The sequence below is a fragment of the Geotrypetes seraphini genome, chromosome 13, assembly GCF_902459505.1.
Source record: "Geotrypetes seraphini chromosome 13, aGeoSer1.1, whole genome shotgun sequence".
NCBI classification, from domain to species: domain Eukaryota; kingdom Metazoa; phylum Chordata; class Amphibia; order Gymnophiona; family Dermophiidae; genus Geotrypetes; species Geotrypetes seraphini.
In genome coordinates this window covers 32,771,225-32,795,278 of record NC_047096.1, presented here as the reverse complement: position 1 = coordinate 32,795,278, position 24,054 = coordinate 32,771,225, and positions in this window count along the sequence as shown.

Sequence of the window (24,054 nt, the reverse complement as noted above, 5' to 3'; positions counted from 1 at the left end):
ACATACATATGCCTGCAGTTACAGTAGCCATAGAGAAAGTACAAGAGACTTTCAATAATTTATCTACCTGAGTATGAAAGAATGTAGCAAGCGTATTGAAAACAGTTTGTGCATGTTGTGATGTATCTCAAGGTTACTCATGCACAGGTGTGGCTCAGTGCAATTCTAACATTCCAAGAGACAGGATGTCAGGAGAGTCCTCATGCGAATCAAGTAAAAATCTGCTAGATTTGGAGCACAGTTCAGTGATAAAATTTCTCACAAAAGAAGGGAGAAAGCCAAACGAGATCCATGAATGCATGACTGCAGCTTATGGTGAGTCTGCCCCATCCTCCTACAAAATAAAATTTTGGAGCAAGAGGTTTAACTGGGGTAGAGAGTCTGTTGAAGATGCCCCTCACACTGAAGGGCCTGTGGAAACAAATTCCACAGAAATGTGCAAGAAAGACAAGGATGTCATTTTGTCAGACAGCTGAATTAAGGTTTCCTGAATAGCTGAAGAAATGGGCATCTTGGCAGGTACAGTTTGGAAAACAATTCATGAAAGGTTGGGCATGTCCAAGGTTAGTGCAAGATGAGCCCAAGAATACTGACGCTATGTCAGAAGGCCACGAGACTCCAGTGCTTTAGGAGAACTTGGAGATGCTCCATGAAGACTGAGTGAATTTTTTCATCATTTGGAGATGAGACTTGGGTCTAGCACAGAGATCCTGAGTCCAAAATGGAGTCAATATAATGGAAGCACAAGTTATCCCCCACTCCCCAAAAAAGTTCAAGACAGAAAATTCTGCAGGCAAAATAATGGCAATGGTCTTCTGGGATGATGATGGACTTTTGCTTTTGGAATTCATGCCACACAAGACAACCATAGCCATAGAGAGTTACGCCAATACCATGATCACTTTGCAGGAATCAATCAAGGAGAAAAGAAGAGGAAAACTCACAGCAACCGTGCTGCTTCTTCACGACAATGTGCCGGTGCACATACCATGACAATCACAGGCTGCCATCCGAGAATGTGGGTTTCAGTAGCTGAACCATCCAGCCTACAGTCTTGACCTGACTCCCTTGGGTTATTTCCTGTTCTGAGTTTTGAAGAAATCTCTCCATGGATAGCGGTTTTCAAGTGAAGAAGATGTCAAGGAAGCTGTGACATCTTGGTTTGAAGGTCAAATAGAAGAATTCTTTTCAAAGGGGTTAAAGTCATGGCAGGAAAAGTGGATGAAGTGTATGGAGCTATCAGGGGAATATATTGAAAAATAAAACAAACATTTTTTTGAAAACTCTTTTCTTTCCTACTGAGGTAAATAAATTATTGAACGCCCCTCGTACCTTCATGTAATAAATGTAGGAAATATAGTGCAATTTGTCTTCAAACAGTGAGGATTTGGATGAGTGGGTGCTAAATGTTCTCAGCCCAACCAACCAATTTTCTAAATTCCGAGCGTTATTTTGCCAATGTAGCTGAAAAGAGTGTTATCTTATTTCGTTAAGTGCCAATTTGCAGAAATGAAATTCTATGTTTTGACGTTGTTTCAGATCATGGATTGAACCATATCCACATCATTCTTTTCTTGGTTGAGCTGAGAACTGGCTGGATTATTGCAATACATTTTACCATGGCATATCTCAGAAAGAAATAAGAAGGCTACAAATTATACAAAATACTGCAATAAAAATTATTACTAACTCCAAAAAATGCGATCATGTCACTCCCCTGTTACAAAAAGCACACTGGCTACCAATTTCACATAGAATAATCTATAAAATTGCACTATTAACCTTCAAAATTCAACAAACCAACACACTAATATTTTTACATCGTTATTTGATGTATTCCCCAGCCAGATCTTTAAGATCAATAGATCAGCATTTGCTGACCATCCCGTCTCTGAAAGTAATAGGCACCAGAAGAGCTACAACTTTTTCAATCATAGCACCCCAGCTATGGAACAAGTTACCAATTTATCTGCGTGGTGAAACTTCTTTAGAAAAATTTAAAAGCACATTAAAAAGCCACCTATACAAAGATGCATTCGAGTCATAAACAGGATAACTCTTTTATCAACAATCTCAGGTTCAAATATTTATATCTAACCAGATCTATATATAGGTCACAACTTCTCCCTTTCATTTTTAGACCTTGTTTTATTTGTAAAACATTTTTAATTACCCTCCTGATGTTGTTTTTCCTTATATGTTCTCTTACTTTTTTTAATAATTGTAGTTCACTCCTTTTTCTTATGTATCACTTATTAATTGTGTACATTGATTGTATGTTTGCCTGTTTAAATTGTTTTATGTTGTCCTCCCATCCCCCAATTTTTTTTATTGTTATACGCATTGAAAATATTTCATATTGCGTTTATATCTAAATTTTAATAAACTTGAAACTTTTCAGCACCCTCCTCATAAATCACAGACTTCATTCTTTTCTGGCAAAGGGCTCCTTTTACAAAAGTGCACTAGCGTTTTTAGCGCACGCACATTAGCGCGCGCTATAGTGCGTGCTAGCTGAAAAATTACCACAGTAGCGACTAGCGCACGTGGCATTTTAGCGCACGCTAAAACCGCTAGCACACCTTTGTAAAAGGAGCCCAAGGTCTCTCCTTCTCTGGTTCCAAAAACATTTTCTAGAGAGTCTGAAAATTCCAATTGTCAAGAGCTTAAAATATCTTAGTATCTGGTTGGAGACTAATTTATCTTTGGCAATTCAAGTTAGAACTACTGTCCAGAAAGCTGTGGGCTTTTTTTTTTTTTTTTTTTTTAATTAATTAATTAATTTATTTCTTAAAATATATTTTATTGAATTTTTCAAACATAGTGCAACCAAAAATAACACAAAATAATGCTAATAATCATTAAGTTTAACATAATTAACATAAAACAGAACACACATAAGCTTCCATTTCCACCTTATAGAATAAGAAGGAGTTATGAGGGACTTCCAACTGAATTCCTACAGTATTCATCTAGTGGGGCCATTTCCTAGTAAAATTAGCAATATTGTTATATTATGTTGGGTTTTTTTTAAATGGAAATTAATTTGAAGACTGAAATATTTACTATCAGATATTAATTTCAGATCTATGTTACAATGTGTAATTATACCATTGTTGGACTACTGTAATTCCCCTTAACTGCAGAAGGTAGATATATATATGTTACTAAACTCCATGTGACTCTACGTTTAGAGGTTATTAAGGATCTACCTTCTGCAGTTAAGGGGAATTACAGTATATGTTTACATAAATTGAAGCTAGCCAATATTCAAAACTATTTAACCATCCAGGAATGGCTCCTGGCTGGTTAAATAGCATTTTAGTGCTTAACCGCAGATATCTCCTGCTGAATATTTACAGTTAGCAGCTAGCCGCTAACTGAGTATATCACATGAATTGGCCAGTTAGGTACGGATATTTGACACCACACCGGCTATGTTAGTGGTTAAAATAGGCCACATAAATAGCAGGCCTATCTTTAACTGATAAAAACTTAACTGGTTAGCATTGAATATCTCAACTGGGTAAGTTTCAAGTTTATTAGTTTTTTTTTTTTTTTTTCTTAAAAACATATTTATTTTGATATAACAAAAAACAAAACAAAGACAAAAAATATGGTTCTTATCAGTAACTAAGGCTTCCAGTATTTTATCACAAATTTGTGTTTCGTGCAGATAAACTATAATTATAAGATTATTAGGAACTAAAAAATGCCACTCAAGACATACTGCTTGCACATTTCAACAAATCTGATGTTTCTTCAATCATTTTGCTTAACCTTTCCATTCTTTGTCTTGTTGTATCCTTTGAAATATCTGTCAAACCACAATAATTAATAGTCATGGCTTTGGGAGATGTGTCTGTGGATAGTACTGAGCTATATCCAGACGACTGATGATGAAGACTTTCTGGCAGCGCTTCCTTATTAGGTTTTTATATACCGCCTATCAAGTCTATCTAAGCGGTTTTACAATCAGGTACTCAAGCATTTTCCCTATCTGTCCTGGTGGGCTCACAATCTATCTAATGTACCAAGGGCTATGGAGGACTGAGTGAATTGCCCAAGGTCACCAGAAGCAGCACGAGGTTTGAACCCACAACCCCAGGGTGCTGCAGCAAAAGCGAAACCGGATAATCAATGCCGGTTGGTGGAAACGGCCTGGAATTGAATATTCAGGATGACCGCCAGTGGCAGGCAGACAAAGCACTGCCCACCACAGGCTGAATATTGGGCCCTTGGTACCTTGTCGTATGAAAAACTATTTTAGGGTCTCCACCATAGTAAAAAGTTTGAGAATCACTGGCATATGTGCCAATATTCTGTACAGTTATGCACACAAGGGGTGTGCAAATATGGAATGGGATGACTCATTGTGGCCGGTTCATCGCAGGACGCTTCATTGCAGCAGTGATGAACTGGCTGTGATGAATTGTCCCATTCAGCAATGGAGAATGAAAACAGTGGTAGAGTGCTGGAGGGAAGAGATTTTGGAGTCTATGGGGGGCATGGAGACCTCTTTGGGTGGGTGTGCTGTCTAATTCGTCCACTGTGCCCCTCTCCCAGTGGCGGCAGCTTTCAGTGTGATGCCTGAGAGGGAGAGAAGTCGTGCTGTGGGAATGGTGGTGGGCAACCTCAGGGGGAGACATGCTGGAATGGGGAGAGTGGAAGAGAGAGGCACAGATGGCAGGGACCATACATCGCGGCCAATTCAGTGCTGAAATGGCTGTGCAGAACTGGCTGCAATGAACCGGCCATGGTTAAAGCTACAGCCTCGACACCCTGAGGTTGTGGGTTCAAGCCTACGCTGCTCCTTGTGACCCTGGGCAAGTTACTTAATCCCCCCATTGCCCCAGGTATATTAGATAGATTGTGAGCCCACCAGGAAAAGCAGGGAAAAATGCTTGAGTACTTGAATAAATTCATATAAACTGTCCTGAGCTCCCCCGAAAACTGAATGAATGACTAAATATATAAATGTGGGTATCAAATTATAGAATTCTGCTTCATGTATCTTACCACAGTATCTGCTAAATTTTACTATTTTCTTTCAGTGTTAAGATATCAATAATTCAAAGGATGGGGACAAGAAGAAATGAAAGCTAATTACCTAGATTTGAATAATAGTCTTTAATTAACTACTGCAGAGCAATTAGGAGAATGTCGAACTGGCGCCATCCAAGACAAGCCTGAGTGTACTTGTTACTATCCAACTTCTGTTTATTAATAATGTCAACAGTGACTTGTTAATTATAAGTGACATTCTCTTTGATAAAGGTCAACAAGGTTTTGCGTCTGTACTAGCAGGATTTCGCCAGCAATTAAGGTGCTTCTTCGTCAGACTTGGGCATTCTTCAGTAGCAGAACTCATTTTTGCTCCCTTGAAGGAGTGAGAGGGCATTGCAGGACGACAATTGTTCTCCCTTTGCTCAGGAGTGGATTTGGCTTTTCTCAGGGAGGCCTTGCTTCTTTCTGGTCAGTTGTAATGAACTTAATTGGAACTGTATGTCACTTGTCACACATGTAAGGGTGACTGTGAATAAGAAAAATTTATATTTTTCACTGAGCACATTTATATTTATGAATATCCAGATATGTTTTAATATCTATTAGAAAGTTTTGATCTTATTGGTGCAATTAAGAACATAAGAATCGCCGCTGCTGGGTCAGACCAGTGGTCCATCGTGCCCAGCAGTCCGCTCACGTGGCGGCCCCCGGGTCAAAGACCGGTGCTCTAAAATGAGTCCTGGTAGACATTTTATTGTTGCACGCTGGAAATTTTAAGTGGAAAAGATCTCTGGTGGAATATCAGTTGGAGGCATCCTGAAGTAGGATGGCCAACTCTGTTAGGTAGTCGGGGGCATTGCCTGCCAGGATCTTAAAGGCAGAGATGCCTAATTTAAACTTGATCCTTGTGATTATGGGTAGCCAATAGTTTCATATTCTATAGTAGGTGTTCTGATTACCATATATAAAAATACTGAAAAGTGCTGGCTCTTTTCTCCTACTAGCTACCACAAAAGCTTCTATGGAAGAAATATTATTCTAGATCAGGGCTGCACAAGTCCGGTCCTCGAGATCTACTGGCAGGCCAGGTTTTCCGGATATCCACAATGAACATGCATGAGAGAGATTTGCATACCAAAAAGGCAGTGCAGGCAAATCTCTCTCATGCATGTTCATTGTGGATATCCTGAAAACCTGGCTTGCCAGTAGATCTCAAGGACCGGACTTGGGCAGCCCTGTTCTAGATAATATGCTTAAAGAAGGCCTTTTGGATAAAAAAATATTGGGAATTCATTTAAACTGATCCACGGTGGCCTGATTGCATAATTTAGGGGGCACCTGGTTATTTTTAATGGGTGCCAAAAGAAGTGGTGTCATACTAACATGCTAAATTTATAGCCTGCTTGTATCAGACAGCACATCCTTACTGTTAGACTGGGCTAAAAGTTTGATAAAGTCCTAATGTGAGCAGCTCACAAACATCTTGAAAGCTCAATTATTTCAGTGCAACTGGTACATTCAGAATAACTCATGTGGATCTTGAACAAGACTGCTTTACATTCTACACATTCACATAAATTGAATACACTCTCTTTTTTAATGTCATCAGTACACTGTATTATTCTTTTGACACTTCTTGCTTTAGATAAGATACTAAGGTGATGGTATTTAATTTTATTGTCTCATAAGCATAACTACAGTTTTTTTTTCTCTTTATCATCCTCCCACCCCAGGCAGGAGGGACATCTTTTTTTTTGAGAGGATCCTTCAGTGCCACCTATCCCTTTGAAGGAGTCTGGGACTGGTTTTCCAAGTACTGAAGGAGTCTGGGTCTGGTTTTCTTAAGTGTTGAACTAAGTTTTCTCTTTAATAAAATGCTGAATTATGTTTAGCAATCTCAAAGTTCAATGCAACCCACTATTTCGTATGATTTCTTAAGGGTTCAGACATGCCACTGGTCATCAGAAGTGCAAAACTGTCAATGGTGCAATAGCACAATAGAAGGAATAGAATGGCAGCCTCCAAATAGGGATATGAATATTACATCTAGGATTGCTGCTACATGTAAGACATATAATGTAGTATATGTGATTTAATGTATATAGGCAGAACAAGTCGTTCGATAAACATAAGATTGAATGAACACAAATCTAGAATTGTCAATAAAGTAATGGAGGCCCCTTTGGCTCAGCATTGGGAAACCCAGGGACATGAGATCGCGGACATTAGGTGGCGAGTTATAGCACACATAAGAGAAGGGTGGGAGGTTGGTGACTATAAACAAAAATTAAATCGGATGGAACAAGTTGGATACGGGGTTTAAATCAAGAAATAGAATGGGGTACGTTATTATAGTGTGTGATTCTGATTCGCTAATACAATGAGGTGACGTCAGAGAAAGGGGAGGTACTTATTGAAGCAAAAAAGACGCCGCGGCCATCTTATCTAAATAGAAAATACACAGATCGGGATGGTTGTTTGAATGGATAAAGGGTAAGCGTATGATATTAAATGTATTGTATGGTTCCCTTAAATACTTTTGAAGAAACAAGGGGGCAGAAGTAATATTGCCTTTTCTTGCTTGTATAGGGGATTGATTCTTGAAGCAGCCTGATGGCGAAACATGTCGAATGTGACAGGTCCCTTACCCGATACGATTTAGAGAAGAGAGAAACTACATCTTTTAAGATAAGTTCTAAAATATCAAACTATTTATGAAAGCACTAAGCACTTTATAACAGTTTTTACTAATTTAAGAAAGATGACAAAGATGTTAAAGTACATATAGAGGGGGCAAATGAAGAAGCCATAGCCACCAAGACATTTGTGTCACCGAACAAAAAACGGATGACCAAGTGGCATGTCTGAACCCCTAAGAAATCATACAAAATAGTGGGTTGCATTGACTTTTGAGATTGCTTACAAGAAGAATTGGTCAATGTTTTAGGAGTGACTGGGATATTTTACTGGAATTATGTTTAGCTGCAGACCTAACTTATCTCATGTTCTAGCCTGCCTGCACTGGGTGTTAGCTTGGACATTCTAACTTCTTATGGCTATCTCAGCATAAACGACATGTAACAGAAAGACTGCAGGGCCTAGATAAGTGACTTGCTAGTGACCTGCTAGTGTGAGCTGAGGACCAATGATTGTTAAGAAAAGTAACACGTGAAAAGTTTTTTCTAGAATTCAGTTGTATAGCCAGAAGAATGTATAAATATCTCTGTAACGTCCTGTTTTCGGCACTTGTGAAGCCCGCTTGGAGCTTGGGAGTCGCATACGTATGCAAATAAATTATCTGTGCCTTCTTCAAGTCTCTAGGTTTTTTGGCTGCCCAAAGTGACCTTTCACCTTCACCAAGATCAAGTACATCATCTCCTCCTCTTCTCTCAACCATCTGAGCCTACAATAGTGAATCATGAGCCGTAGTGGGCAGTCTGTGTACTGTAAAGTCAGTCTGCACCGACTTAACATGGCATAGCAAATCTTAGGGAGTAATCGTAGGGAGCTTTGCCAGCACTGGAACGGACTGAGTCTGTTCAAGATAAGTGTTTCCAGTTGTATGTGTGTGTGTGGGGAGGGCAGGGGGCGGGGGGGGGGGGGGCGGAAATCTACGAACCCCATGATCGTTTTGCAATTATCATAGACTCTTAGTACTCACTATTAGTTAGAGGAAGTAAGGAACACGTGGGAAATAATTTGGTATTAATGCCAACACAATTGTGGGGATTTTTAAACTTAGGGCAGTAGGAGCCTACATGATTAGAGCTGCGATCCCAGGATGGGGATTTGGAATAACATTATGTTATAAAAGATCCTATGTTCTGAGTAACAGATGCACTATGATATACCTACCTGCTTAGATTTATGAAGTAGTTTGTGAGTTGATATAGATGCTTCATGAAATTTGAGTTTGGAGTTGAATCTCAATTCAATAAGTGTATTTCAGTCACTTCTAAGGTTTGGTTATTTCCTACTCTTAGGTATCTCTTGATGACAGTAAATCTTAAAGCAGCACACACTGTTATTAATTCCTATCTGTTCACATAAACGTTACTGCATGCTTATCATTTTTTGCAAATTAGTCATAGTGACCTGGCATTTGGTTTGCAATTTCAGATAGGAAAATGTTATGTGCTCAAAGAGCACATACTAAATTGATTTTACACCAATACATCTTCCAAATTAATGAAAATAAAGTAGATTTGCATGTGTTAAAATGTTTCAAATTTTACAGTTTCCAAAATGAACCCAAATGTGCAAAAATTGGCCCTGTAATCCAAAACCAAACTGATAACATTTCTATGTATACCCTAAAGAAATGAGGTTTCAGGGGTACAGCACAGAGGTTCAGACTAAGAAAAATGGAACCTTGCCAAGAATCTGTTAACCTGTGAATCAATAGGTACTCTTTGTCCCTATTATAAAGTGCAACTACATTTTCTAGTACAGTATAGAGAATATTCCTGTAGTTTGGTGGTCTACCAGGAGGTGGCAGTGCAGAACCTTTTGATCAGAATAAACTTAATCAAAACTTCCTCATGAAATAAATGTTCCTGCCTCTCCACCAAGGAAAAGGATACTCTTCAGCAAATGCAAGTATAGAGGAAAGAGAATTTAAGCTTTCCCTGCATAACTAGCTCTTGTCTTGATACATAAGAATTGCCATACTGGGACAGACCAAAGGTCCATCAAGCCCAGTATCCTGTTTCCAACAGTGGCCAGCCCAGGTCACAAGTACCGGGTAAGAGCCCAAAGAGTAAAACAGATTTTATGATACTTATCCTAGGGGTAAGCAGTGAATTTTGTCAAGTCTATCTTTATAATGGCTTATGGACTTCTGTTTTAGGAAAATTATCCAAACCTTTTTTTTAAACCCTACTAAGCTAACTGCTTTCACTACATTCTCTGGCAATGAATTCCAGAATTTAATTACACAGTGAGTGAAGAAATATTTTCCTGAAGGGGCCTTCTGATCTTGAGCTATGACAGAGAAAGAAAGTAGTTTGGAAATTTCTTGCAGAAGGCAGAGAAAAGAACTGATATAGTTGTTTTCAGATTATAATGAGCTTATGATAAAGGTAGCCAGAGCCAGCCCAGGATAAGCAGAGTGGTGACAGTAAAAAGACTAGCTCTAGTCCTTCTGCAGACCCTCAAGCTACGCCAGTTGAAGACTTCTCTGAAAGTTGCCAAAACCCCCTTTTACCAAATTTTGCAGGCAGCAGCAATGTCCCTAAGCCACAGATGTTGGCCCCTCAGAGGCTCAAGGATGCTGCCTATGACTGCTACACTTGGCAGAGCTATGCTTGGCAAAAAGAAGTTCAGTTCATCTTTGGAGGAGGTCCTCAGCTGGTGGTGCTTAAGGATCCCCACCTGCTACAGCAAGGGTCAGCAAGTACTTCAACAATGGAGAATAGAAACAGAAATGCTTTAGATAACAAATATTGGGAATTCATTTAAACTGATTCACAGTGGCCTAATTGCACAATTTGATTGCTTTTCCTTTTCTGCTGAACACAGTACAAAGACATCTGCTATACATATTTCTCTATAAATTCCTTTTTTTCTTTTTTTGTTGTTTGGCGATTTATTTTTCCATCAATTTGGTTCCAGTTTCTCTTTTTTTTTTCCTGCTTTTTTGTCTTCTGCAAATTCTTCTTCAAGCACTTGGTGGTTTGTTCTTCTCTCTCCTGTCTTGTTCCATTCCCTCACTACAGCTGTTTCTGATATATTAACCTTTCCATTCAGCTCTTTCCTCCCTGTTTTTCTTTTCTACCTAAGTCCACTCAAATTTCACCCTCTTTCTCCCTTCTCTTCATTTTTCAGCTACCTAAAAAATTTCCATCTTCTTCTCTTACCCACTCTTCTGTTCCCTTCCATCTTTAGTCTACTCCCCATTACCATATTTTCACCCACTATAATTACTATCCTCTGCTCTTTCATTTCCCTGACATGCCCCCATGCCACATCTCTCCCTCCCTTCCCACCAAAAGCAAGGCCAACATTTCTCCCTCTTGCATCCTTTTCCATCTGTCCCACCTTTCTCACTCCATAACATCCAATATTTCTCCCTACATCACCATGTTCAAATTTTCCCATTTTTTTTCCTTTCCCCGTATGCACTATTTCATTTTTCCTCCTGCTTCATGCCAGTGGTATACAAAAATGGAGCAGTCCGCCCTGGGTAAAGCCCATAAGGTCTGATATCGCTAACTTCTTCTAGAAGTAGCAGCGTTCACAATTCGTTGCTCTGCTGGTGTCGGGCTTTCCTCTTTGCCAGGTCCTGCCTTCATAGAAGTAGGAAGTAGGTGGGACCTGGTAGGGAGGAAGGCATGATGCTGTCAAGAGCATCAACTTTAGAATGCTGCCTCTGTCCATGATAAAAGGCAAGTTTGTGGGTGGTGTCAAAGAAAGAGGGAGGGAGGAGAGGGGAAGAGCACACAAATGCTGCATCTGATTTTGTGGTGGTGGTGGTGGGATAGGGAAGGCAGAAGGAAGACCGGGAAGAGAGGGGAAAGGAGAGAGAGAGAGAGATGCCAGACCCACAGGGAGGAGGGGGGGGGGAAGAGGAAGGGAAAGGAAGGAAAGGAGATGCCAGATCATAGAGGGGGAGGAAGAGATGCTAAGGCATGGGGAGAGGGAAGGTAAGGAAAAAGAGATGCCAGACCAGGGGGAAAGAAAGGAGGAAGGGAAAGGAAGGAGAGGAGATGCCAGAGCATGGAATGGGGAGAAATGAAAAAGAAGGAGAGGAGAGAGATGCCAGAGCATAGGGGAAGGGAAAGGAAGTAGACAGATGCCAGGTGGTGGGGTGGAGTTGGAAGGAAGGAAAAAAGAAGAGAGAGATGCCAAGGCATGGGGAGGGGGGTAGAGACAAAGAAAAATGGAAAGGGGTGAAACTGAAATGAATCATGTATAAAGGAGAAAAGGAGCAGAGGATAGACAGTTTATAAAAGGGACATAGAAAGAGGACAGATGCCATATGGAAGGGAGAGAAGGTGGACAGTGGATGGAAGGGCAGAGAGAGAGAGAGAGAGGCAGATGCTGCATGGAAGGGAGGGAGAGGACAGACACTTGATGGAAAGAGAGTGAAGAGAAAATGATTAAAGCAGAAATGACAAAAGGTAGAGATATATATATATATATTTTTTTTTTGTTGCTTTAGAATAAAGTAGAATTGTAGCTGTATTGATAAATGTTAATACATAGTAAATGGACTAATTTTAATACATTTTTTTAAACTAACTTTCAGAGACCAAAACCTCAGATCAGGACAGAATATCATAACAGCACTATGCTCTACTTACCTGAAGAAGGAGGTTCTGGCCTCCTAAAGCAACAAGAAAAGATATCCTCTATATTAGTTTGTGGAGAAAGTTCTGTTTGCGGATGAGTCTATCGGCCGTTCACTGTGAATCACTAAGCTAACTATGATGCTTATCTATAACCATACGCTGCTGTATTTCTGTGAAAACATCCTTGATAGGTTGCAGTAAATATTTTATTGCTATACATTTCTTCAGCAGAGATTGCTTTCCTCTGTGAACATTAAATCCAGCGTGCTGTGTATAATTTTGGAGAGAAAGACAGCTGGAATACTTTAGGCCTGTGTCCCCAAGTCACCTGAAGGCTTAATACAGATTTACTCTGTTCCCTTGTGAAAAAAAAAAAAAATTCCAATATAATAAATGTTTTGTGTATGTGTGAGTAGTGAACAGGGTAATAACAGATTTATGGCATTCGGATTAGCTACCAGGTAGAAAGAGGAGGCACCAAGTTGTTTACCATTTTCATAGGAGGGAGATGATGGAATCAGAGAAGAGTCTGCATATGCTTTGCAGATAAAAAGCCTGATTCCAGAACAATAACATTCTCTGTAGAATTCATATTGAACTATTATGCTTACACAATAATGGATGAAATAAAAAGGCGCCAGATAAAGGGCAATGAAAAGCAGACTATCTACAACAGGCAAGAAACAATGTGAAGCCACAAAAGTGTAAGTGAAGGAAGAGCTGCTGAGGTAAGAAATTGTACTGTAGAACAGCTGGAGAACAGTCAACATAACCCACTCCAAATCAGAGTGGGAAACAGAGCATTATTCCCAACATCTCTTTTGTCAATCTCTTCTTTTACCAATCTGAGGAATAAAGACGGTGCTCGGCTCTGTTCTGTTCATTCACAGACTGTGCATGTGGTCGTTTTCTGTCTGCACTAAAGAAATCACATGTAGAGAATGACACAGTGACAAAATTCATCACCGTTCCCGTCCCCGCGGATAACCACGGAAAACCATCTTCATGTCATTCTTTAAGGAGAGAGGGAAGAATCAGAGTATAATTGGGCACAACCACTGACCCGCAAGCTTTGCTTTGAAGAATGCTGGTGTAGAAGGACTGAGGTTGAAACAGACACTACAGAATGACAGTCTCTGGTATCCAGAGCAGATATTGTGATGTCGTAATGCCTCATTCCACCAGTGCCTAAGAGCCAATCACATCAGTGATATCACAATGGCTTCATTATCCTTGGCTCACATAAGAATCAGAGTATGAATGGCCACAACCACTGACCCGCAAGCTTTGCTTTGAAGAATGCTGGTGTAGAAGGACCGAGGTTGAAATAGACACTAGAAAATGACATGGGATTATTTCCCACGGTTATCCACGGGGACGGGAACGGTGATGAATTTTGTCACCGTAACATTCTCTAATCACATGTACCATTTAGCAAAAGGTGAATCTATCCTGAGAACTAGCTCTATGACAGTTTGATTGATACATTGTTTCCATAAGTCTCAAGGGGTTGTAGAGCCCTATGCCTGTGCCTCCATCTCGGGATGAGTTCTGCACTATGAACTGTGAAAATGTAAGGGCTCACACTGAAAAATGGTCCCACACCAACATGTACCTGAACTTGTTCATCATTTTATTTTATTTTTTTCAGCTGGTTTGGTCCTGGTTGTTCTTTATTACATTACATTAGTGATTTCTATTCCGCCATTACCTTGCGGTTCAAGGCGGATTACATCCAAACTAAAACAAAAATTACATTCAAAATTTGAAGGAATAGAATAAGCGATGACATAGAATTTTTAAGGTAATATATGTTGGGTAAAGAGTTACCAAAGGGAAGTGGAGGTCTTTAGGAGATAAGAATAGGGTGAAATTATGAGTTTTAGATAACGTTTGGTAGATAAAAGAGTATTAGAGAGATCTAAGGGTAAATAGAGTGTTGGATATTGGGTTGGGATTGTTTGTGCTGGATAGGTTTTATGTGTTTTTTGAAGAGTATGGTTTTAATATCTCTCCTGAAGGCTTTGTAGTCTGTAGTTGAAAATAACAGAGTGGTGATTTGTCTGTCCAGTTTAGCTGCTTTGGAGGCTATTAGGTTATCATAAAGTTTTTTTCGTTTGACATCTTTGGATGATGGGTGAGTGAATAGTGAGTGGGATCTTCTGTATCTGGTTGAGGAGGATTGATTTAGTCGGTTATTCCAGTAGGTAGGGCTTTCTCCGTTGAGAGCCTTGTAAAGTAAGCAGTAGAATTTGAAGTGCACTCTCGCTTCTATTGGAAGCCAGTGCGAGTCATGGTATGCCTCTGTGATATGGTCATATTTTTTTAGGAAATAGACAAGTCTCAGGGCTGTATTCTGTATTTTCTGCAATTGCTTCATCATGGTCGCAGGACAAGGTAGGTATAGTATGTTGCAGTAGTCTATCATCCCAAGGATAAGAGATTGTACCAATAGTAGAAATTGCTTCTTTTCGAAGAATGTTTGGATTTTTCTTAGATTTCTCATGGTCATGAATGATGCCTTTATTATTTTGTTAATTTGGGGTTGCATGGTGCAGCCTCTGTCAATTGTGACTCCTAGCAATTTTAGTGTAGGTTGTACCGGGTATGAGATCGAGTTTATTACAAGATTAGTTAATGTTGGAGTTTTGTTGTTTTCTAGTAGGATGAAATTTGTTTTGTCAGGGTTAAGTTTTAATTTGTGCTGTGTCATCCAAATTGCAACTGAATCGAGAGTTTTATGTATTGTGCTTGTCATGACGGGTTCTGGTTGGTCGAAGGGTAGGAGAATAGTGATGTCATCTGTGTAGCTGGTATGAAATTATGCCATGATTATCTAGGTAGTAGCTGAGGGAGGCTATGTATATATTGAATAATGTAGGTGATAGGGGTGATCCTTGGGGAACTCCGCAGGGGTTGGACCATGGTTCTGATTTTTCATGCATTGTTTTAACTCTGTAAGTTCTTGATTGTAGGAATCCTTTGAACCATGCAAGTACTTTGCCTGAGATTCCTATTGAATCGAGAGTTTGTAGAAGTATGTCGTGGTCTACCAAGTCGAAGGCTGCAGAAAGGTCTAGTTGTATCAGCAGGATTTTCTTGCCTGTACAGAGGTGTTGTCTTGCAGTGTCCATTAGTGTTCCTAGTAGTGTCTCCGTGCTGTATTTGGCTCTGAATCCCGATTGTGTGGGGTGGAGTATGTTGTGATTCTCTAGGTAAGAGGCTAAATTTTTTGCTACGAGGCCTTCCATCAGTTTGATGTACAATGGGATTGAGGCAATGGGTCTGTAATTGGATGGTTGGTCTTTTGCTCCTTTAGGGTCCTTTAATATCGGAGTTATTATGATTTCACTTGAGTTCTCTAGTAGTGATGAGTATATCCATTGTAGAAGTAGGGAGCGGAATAATATGCTTGAGTTTTTCAGTAGGTATGGGGGGAATTGGTTGAGGTCACAGGCTGCATGGCTGTATTTATTATAAAGATTGTTGAACTCTGCCCATTCTATAGGTGAGAAATGGGACCAGGTTCTATCTGCTGCGACTGAGTCTTTTTCTGTTGGTGGAAATGATGTCTCTATGTGTGAGGGTGTTCCGTTGAAAGAGTCTCTGATATTTGCGATTTTGTTTTTGAAGTAGGTAGCTAAGAGGGTGGCTGTAGGTGGGGGCGAATTGTTGTTCTCTATGTATGGTGTTGTGTTTGTGAGGACTTTTAGTAGCTTTTTTGAGTCTTGGGGTCCATCTCCAATTTGTTTCGAGTAGTATGCCCTTCTTTTTTCTTTCAGTTTATCACATCTTTTTGATGGTTTTCTGCTAAGTCCTTTTCCAGTTTGCTGGAAACAGTATACTGGGCTCGATGGACCTTTGGTCTGTCCTAGTATGGCAATTCTTATGTTCTTCCATTCTTTGCAAAGATTTTCAAGCTAAGAACGTAACATAAAGAATGTAAGAGTTGCTGTACTAGTAAAGACTGAAGATCCATCAAGCCAGGTATCCTGTTGCCAGCAGTGGCCAATCCAGGTCACAAGTACCTGGCAAGATCCCAAAAGAGTAAAACAGATTTTATGATGCATATGCTTGAAATAAGCAGTGGCTTTTCTTAGGTCCATCTTAATAATGGCTTATAGATTTTTCTTTTAGGAAATTATCCAAACCTTTTTTTTTTAAACCCTGCTAAGCTAACTGCTTTCACTACATTCTCTGACAATGAATTGCAGAATTTAATTACACATTGACCCTAAATTCTATAAATAATGCCTAAAGTTCTGCGCATACACCAGTGCATGTAGTCAAAGTACAAGCACAATTTGATTGAATAATAGGACTAATCGGCACTGATAATAAGCAATTAACATTTCATAATTTACATTGATTGACATTAATTGGAAGTTGCACGTATAACCCGGTGGGCGCGATTCTATAAAAGTTATGCATCGGTTCGAGTGCAATACTGAAAAGAGGGCGTGGTTAAGAGCGGGGCGTGGTCTTGAGTTACACGCAAGTTTATAGAATATGCTTCACTGTGCGCACAACGTAGGCACAGGCATTTAGGCCTATTTTTAGCTGGCCTAAATGCTAGCTGCTCTAATCCTAGTATTTTCAGAAAGAGTAAACAAGTAATTCATGTCTACCTAAGCATTCATTCCCCACAGTGTAATGATGCACCTTCTTGTCCAGTTTGTCTCTATTGATTAGATTGTAAGCTCTTTTGAGCAGGGACTGTCTCTTTTGTGCTTTGATGTACAGCCCTGCATATGTCTTCTAGCACTATAAGAAATGATTAGTAGTAATAGCACCTGCTCCACTCCACTCAGCTGATCTATGCCATTAGTTTCTAAGTTTCCAAGTTTATTCTGTTCTCGATATACCGTCTATCAACTTGTACCTAGACGGTTTACAACACTAAAAATTTAAAAAGAGAGTAAAATAAATAAAAAATAAATAAATAGATGTTCAATAGCGGAGACTTAGAGGGGATATGATAGAAACTTACAAGATTATGACGGGTAGAGAGAAGGTAGAGAGGGACAGATTTTTCAGACTGGCGGGGGCAACAAAAACTAGAGGGCAGTCAAAAAAATTGAAGGGAGACAGGTTCAGAACAAATGCTAGGAAGTTCTTCTTCACTCAGAGGGTGTGGACGCCTGGAATTCGCTTCCAGAGGAGGTGGTAGAGCAGAGTACGATTTTGGGTTTCAAAATGGGATTGGACGAGTTCCTGAAGGAAAAGGGGATTGAAGGGTACAATTAGAGAGGGTTACTATACAGTACAAAATGCTTTGGAGCATTAGATCACTTACAGGTCATTGACCTGGGGGGCCGCCGCGGGAGCGGACTGCTGGGCATGATGGACCTGTGATCTTTCTCGGCAGAGGCGATGCTTATATTCTTATGTTCTTAAGACATAAACGTTGACTTGATGAGAATAGGAGTTTGGTGAAATATTTAAGCACCATTAATAGTAGATTGTTTAATCATGATTATGTTTATATGTTTTAATTTCCTTGCTGATCAGGTTACTCTCCCATGATGTGGATTAGAGGTTATAGTGTAACTAGACATTTTATTTCTTTTTGATTTGTCTGTAACATCCCTTTCTTGTTATTATGGGCTAATTTTACGAAGGCGCGTTAGGGCCATAACGCGTGGAATAGCGCGCTAGCCGCTACCGCCTCCTTTTGAGCAGGTGGTAGATTTTCGGCTAGCGCCTGCTACAGCATGCTGTAATCCGGTGCGTGCGCTAAAACGCTTAGCGCACCTTCGTAAAAGGAGCCCTATGTGTAATAATAACGTTTAAACTCAATAAAAAAAAAATAAATAAATAAGGGGTAGCAAGAGAGCAAGGAGAAAACAAAGGAGGGGGGGGAGGGATGACGCTTCTTAAAAGTGGTTGGTATTCATTACTCTTCGCGGAGTGTGTAGGTTAGATGAATCGCTCGCTCTCATGTTAGAAATGCATCCCTAAATAAGAAAGTTTTTAGTTTGATCTTAAATTTGTCCGATGATTCTTCCAGTCTGATGTCCAATGGGAGAGTGTTCCATAGGGTGGGGGCTCTGACAGAGAATATAATATCGTAAAAACGCCCCCTTATGGATGGAATAGTTAGTAAATTCTGACTGTTAGATCGTAGTGCTCGAGGTGAGATGTAAGGGATAAGATATTTGTCTAGAAATGCTGGTGAGTGGGTCAGTTTGATCTTAAAGGCAAGAGTATTTTATATGTTGTCTAGTGTGATATGGGGAGCCAGTGGGCTTCGCGGAGTAAAGGGGCGACGCGATCATATTTCCTTGCCTTATGTTTGAGTTTAATGGCTGTGTTTTGGATGAGGTATAGTCTGCAAGTTTCTTTTTGGGGTCAGCAGCATCCCGGCCACCAAGTTTGCAAAAGAGTCCTAAAAGCTGTTGAGTTTGCCTGGCACAACGAAAAGGTTAGCCAAGCGTCTGTGTTTTATTTAAATTCTGACAGCAAATGGAAACCTGATTTCCCTAAGACGCACACATCTAATATCGTAAGTGCTAATTGAAAACGGTATTTAAAACTTTACTATGCATCCAAATTTGAGCAGCACCTGGGTTCTGGGTTTTCAGGCAGGATTTTCATATGACAGATTAACATCTAATTACCTTAAAAGCACTATTTTTAAATGTTGTACAATATGTCAGTTTAAATGGCAGCTTTTCAGTTTAGCAGCACGATAAAATTGTTATGCTCGTGTGATTCAAGTCGGTAGCTTGTCTTCAGTTAGGTGATGTGAGTAAGTCCCCCTGTCTTCGTGACATCCTCCCTCATCTCAATTAGATTCTCAAACAGTAGCTGCCCCTATTAGGTTTTCTCAAGTTTGTCTGTCTATACCTTTTAGCTTTCCATACCTTCTGTCTGCAGGTATTAGCTGGCATTCTCAAATCTTCTGTAGCTTTTGTCTGCAAGAACAGAGAAGGGCGATGAAAATGATAAAGGGGATGGGACAATTTCTCTATGAGGAAAGGCTACAAAGGCTCTAGAGCAGGGCTGTCAAAGTCCCTCCTCGAGGGCTGCAATCCAGTTGGGTTTTCAGGATTTCCCCCAATGAATATACATGAGATCTATTAGCATCCAATGAAAGCAGTGCATGCAAATAGATCTCATGCATAGTCATTGGGGAAATCCTGAAAACCCGACTGGATTGCGGCCCTCGAGGAGGGATTTTGACACCCGTGCTCTAGAGGAAAGAAGGGATAGAGGAGATAAGATACAGACGTTTAAATACTTTAATGGTATTAAACTGTAAATCTTTTCCAGAGTCAAAGAAGTGGTAAAACTAAAGGACATAATAACATCAGGAAATACTTTTTCAAGGAGAGGGTGGTAGATGCCTGGAATGCCCTCCTGGTGGAGGTGGTGGAGACAAAAACAGTGTCAGAGTTCAAAAATCCATGTCATGGATAGTGGCATAGTAAGGGGGGGTGTTGGGAGGGGGGGCTGTCCGCTCTGGCCACTGTCTTCATAGGAGTGTGGCACCCATCCTCTTCACCCCCTCCGGCTCCTTCCCCCCCCCCCCCCCCCCCCCACTGCTGTGCAGGCACACCACTTCCCTTCCCCCGTACCTCTGTGGAATTGGCATTGGTGGAATGAGGCATTATGACATCACAATCTCAGCTCTGGAATGTTGCTACTCTTTGGGTTTCTGCCAGGTACTTGGGACCTGGGTTGGCCACTGCTGGAAACAGGGTACTGGGCTTGATGGACCTTCAGTCTATCCCAGTATGGCAATGTTTCTGTTCTTTTATTACCTGGTCTTCTTGAGTCTTATGCTTATATGTATGCTCATCTTATACATCTTCTCTCTCGATTTATCATCAAATAGTCTTACTTGTTGTGAAGCAATTTTACTGTCTCAAGCCAAGGATCAGTAAGAACTGTGTTGTTTCATCCAGGATATCAGTGACAATTTGCCTGGTTTTACAAGAGTTCAGGTTAGAGAGTTGCACGGGGACAGAAATCCCACCCATCCCCGTCAGGATCCTCTCCATCCCCACCCGTCCCCGTCAGGATCCTCTCCATCCCCACCCGTCCCCGTCAGGATCCTCTCCGTCCCCACCCGTCCCCGTCAGGATCCTCTCCGTCCCCACCCGTCCCCGTCAGGATTCTCTCCGTCCCCACCCGTCCCCGTCAGGATCCTCACCGTCCCCACCCATCCCCGTCAGGATCCTCTCCGTCCCCACCCATCCCCGTCAGGATCCTCTCCGTCCCCACCCGTCCCCGTCAGGATCCTCTCCGTCCCCACCCATCCCCGTCAGGATTCTCTCCGTCCCCACCCGTCCCCGTCAGGATCCTCTCCGTCCCCACCCATCCCCGTAAGGAATTACCTCCATTCCGCCCGTCCCCATAAAAAGCAGCAATTACTTCTAACAGGATCATCAGTTCCACAGTTTCTTTTGTGTTTGGGCTGCTGTTTTCCTTGTGGAATCTCTTTGGTGGAGCCCATTTTTGTTTTCTGTTCAGGTAATTAACTTATAAACCCCCTCTTTTACTAAGACTGACGTGTCCATTATATTATATGGACAAACCCTGCTTCCAAAGTCTTCCATCCCCGTGGGAGTCCCGTTGGCTAGGGGGGGGGGGGGTCCCCGTGGGAGTTCCGTGGGTTAGGGGGGGGATTCCCACGATCCCCGTTCCCGTGCAGACCTCTAGTTCAGGTTCAGCTTTTCAGGTTTCCTAAGATTGCACTGTAGCTATGTCCACAGCCTGCAATTTCCTGTTGCAGATTTTGCAAGATTCTGTGGCAAGAGTTAACAAAATTTGTGACAGTTATGCAGTAGATTTACATAATTTTTCATAAAGTTTCACATCTGCCATTATGAAAAAAGTCTATTTATACTGAAAATCTTTCACATGACTGCATTTTTAAATAATTCTGTTGCTCTTCCTTCTACATTGCGATCAGAGGTCCTGTTTATCCCCCTCCCCCATCATCAGGATTTTACAGACATAATGCACAGATGATGTAACAGAGCCTGGAAAGCAGCGCTGTACTAAGAGCTGTGCAAAAAGTGTGGTCCTTTGTCAAGGTTTTGAAAAGCTTTCTGCAAAAATTGTGTCGAGAGGGGGCATGCGCGGATGTGTGACACAGGTGGAACGGGGTGGAACTGGGCGAGCCTGTGGGTGTGACCATGGGTCTGGATTTTCCTTCGGGAAAATTTAGTACACTTCTCCCTCCGTATTCGCGGTTTCAACATTTGCGGTATTGATTATTCACGGTTTTTAGCTTGCTGGCTCCTCCCCCAAATTACATCAGCTTGCATAGAGAAATTGCTAATTCCAAGCATTTACAGAGAAAATCGCTGATTCCCAGCACTTTGTCCACCATGTTTTGCCTCTCCTTAGGAAACAGGCCAGATCTCCCACCATGTTATTCGCGGTTTCACCATATTCACAATGGTTTTTAATAGAAAACAGCAAATTACATTACACTAGTGATTTCTATTCCGCCATTACCTTGCGGTTCAAGGCGGATTACATCCAAACAAAAACAAAATTACATTCAAAATTTGAAGGAATAGAATAAGCGACGACATAGAATTTTTAAGGTAATATATATTGGGTAAAGAGTTACCAAAGGGAAGTGGAGGTCTTTAGGAGATAAGAATAGGGTGAAATTATGGGTTTTAGATAACATGTAAAAAAATTATTAGAAACATAGAAACATAGAAAATGACGGCAGAAAAGGGCCAAGGCCCATCTAATCTGCCCACTAATGACCCACCCCCTAACTACCTCCATGAAGAGATCCCACATGCCAATCCCATCTTTTCTTAAAATCTGGCACGCTGCTGGCCTTAGTTACCTGTTGTGGAAGATTATTCCAGCGATCAACCACCCTTTCGGTGAAGAAATATTTTCTGGTGTCGCCATGAAATTTCCCACCCTCTTGTTGCCGTGGGTCCTTTAAGAAAAACAGAGATCTTCTTCCACCTCGATACGGCCCATGACATATTTGAATGTCTCGATCATGTCTCGCAGTTTTTCAGGATTTGCGGTTCTGTTAATCCCCTATTACAGCGAATACGGAGGGAGAAGTGTAACCCTACCTCAGGGCATAAAAATGAAAGGGTATACAAACTGTTCCCAGCCCGTTTCCTCTCAGTGGCGGTGGTAAAGTGAGTAGGGTAAGGGAAACACCAATAGGCAGAGTTGCAGCTTAGTCTAGTACTGTCTGTGACAGAGTTTAGCCAAATATTCCAGCAGCTGCAGTAACCTCACTTGACAAGAGGGGGCGCTGAGGGGATATACTGAGCAGACAGCCTTTAGATTAGAGAATAACACAGGGGCAAAGTTTATCCCCCATCCCCACCCTGTCCCCATGAGCTCTGTTCTTGTCCCGTCCCCGTGAGCTTTGTCCCTGTCACTGCAAGCTCTGCCCCACCCATCCCTGCGAACTCAGTCTGATCCCATCACAAATACAGCACAGAGCAAAACCTGTCGCCCCTCACAAATATCCCTTCCACTACTGGGAAAGCTGAACAAGCCACATTACTACAGAATGCTGCATAAAAAAAACTCATTCTAACAGAATGCCTCGGTCACATACAGAGAACACAAATTCCAAATAGGTAATAGCTGACCAAAAATGATAAACATAATATCCTAAGATGCAACATCAGTGAAAGATCCATTTCCTCCTATACTGTGCAAAATATAAAGATCACACATGCCAAGGATGGTGTTAAGGGAGTGCAACTAGGGCACTTGCCCCTTGGCCAGAGAGAGCCCTAAGCCTGCTGGAAGCTGAAGATGTTGCCTGCCCTCCCTCCCATCTCCTGGTGTTAGGATTTTAAATCTTCGGGCAGCTGCCACACAGCATCAAACAGCCCCAGAACATAGAAACATAGAATAAGACGGCAGAAGAGGGCCGGCGGCCCAACAAGTCTGCCCACTCGAGAACCCTCCCTCCCTGGTATACCCATCTTTTATGTATAACTCTGTAGCACCCCCACCTGTCTGTCCCATTGACTTTTGAAGTCGAGTACGCTACTAGCCTTGACCACATGGCGTGGAAGTTTATTCCATCGACCAATCACCCGTTTGGTGAAGAAGTATTTCCTGGTGTCACCATGAAATCTTCCCCCCTTAAGTTTTAGTGGATGCCCTCTTGTTGCCGTGGGGCCCGTAAGAAAAATAATTCTTCCTCCACTTCAGTGCGACCCGTAATGTATTTGAATGTTTCAATCATGTCCCCTCTTTCTCTGCGCTCCTCAAGAGAATATAGGTGCAGTCGGGTTAGACGTTCTTCATATGTGATGTCTTTAAGTCCTGAGATCATCCTAGTGGCCATTCTCTGGATCGACTCCATTCTCTTCACATCTTTTTGATAATGTGGCCTCAAAAACTGGACACAGTACTCCAGGTGAGGTCTCACCATGGATCTGTATAACAGTAGTATAACTTCAGGCTTTCGGCTGATAAAGCTCCTTCTGATGCAACCCAGCATTTGTCTAGCCTTTGCTGAAGCTTTCTCCACCTGATTGGCAGCTTTCATATCTTCTCGAATGAGAACTGCCAAGTCCCTTTCTGCAGTGGTTCTCGCTAAGTTTTCACCATTCAAGGTGTATGTTCTGCACGGGTTTCCGCTCCCAAGGTGCATTACTTTTTTTGGCATTAAAGTTTAGTTGCCAAGTACTGGACTATTGTTCCAACAAAAGCAGGTCCTTCTCCATAGTGCTGGGCCGGTTGCTTCATTCTTCTTCTGGGGGCAGGCCTGCTCGTAGATGCTGTGTGGCAG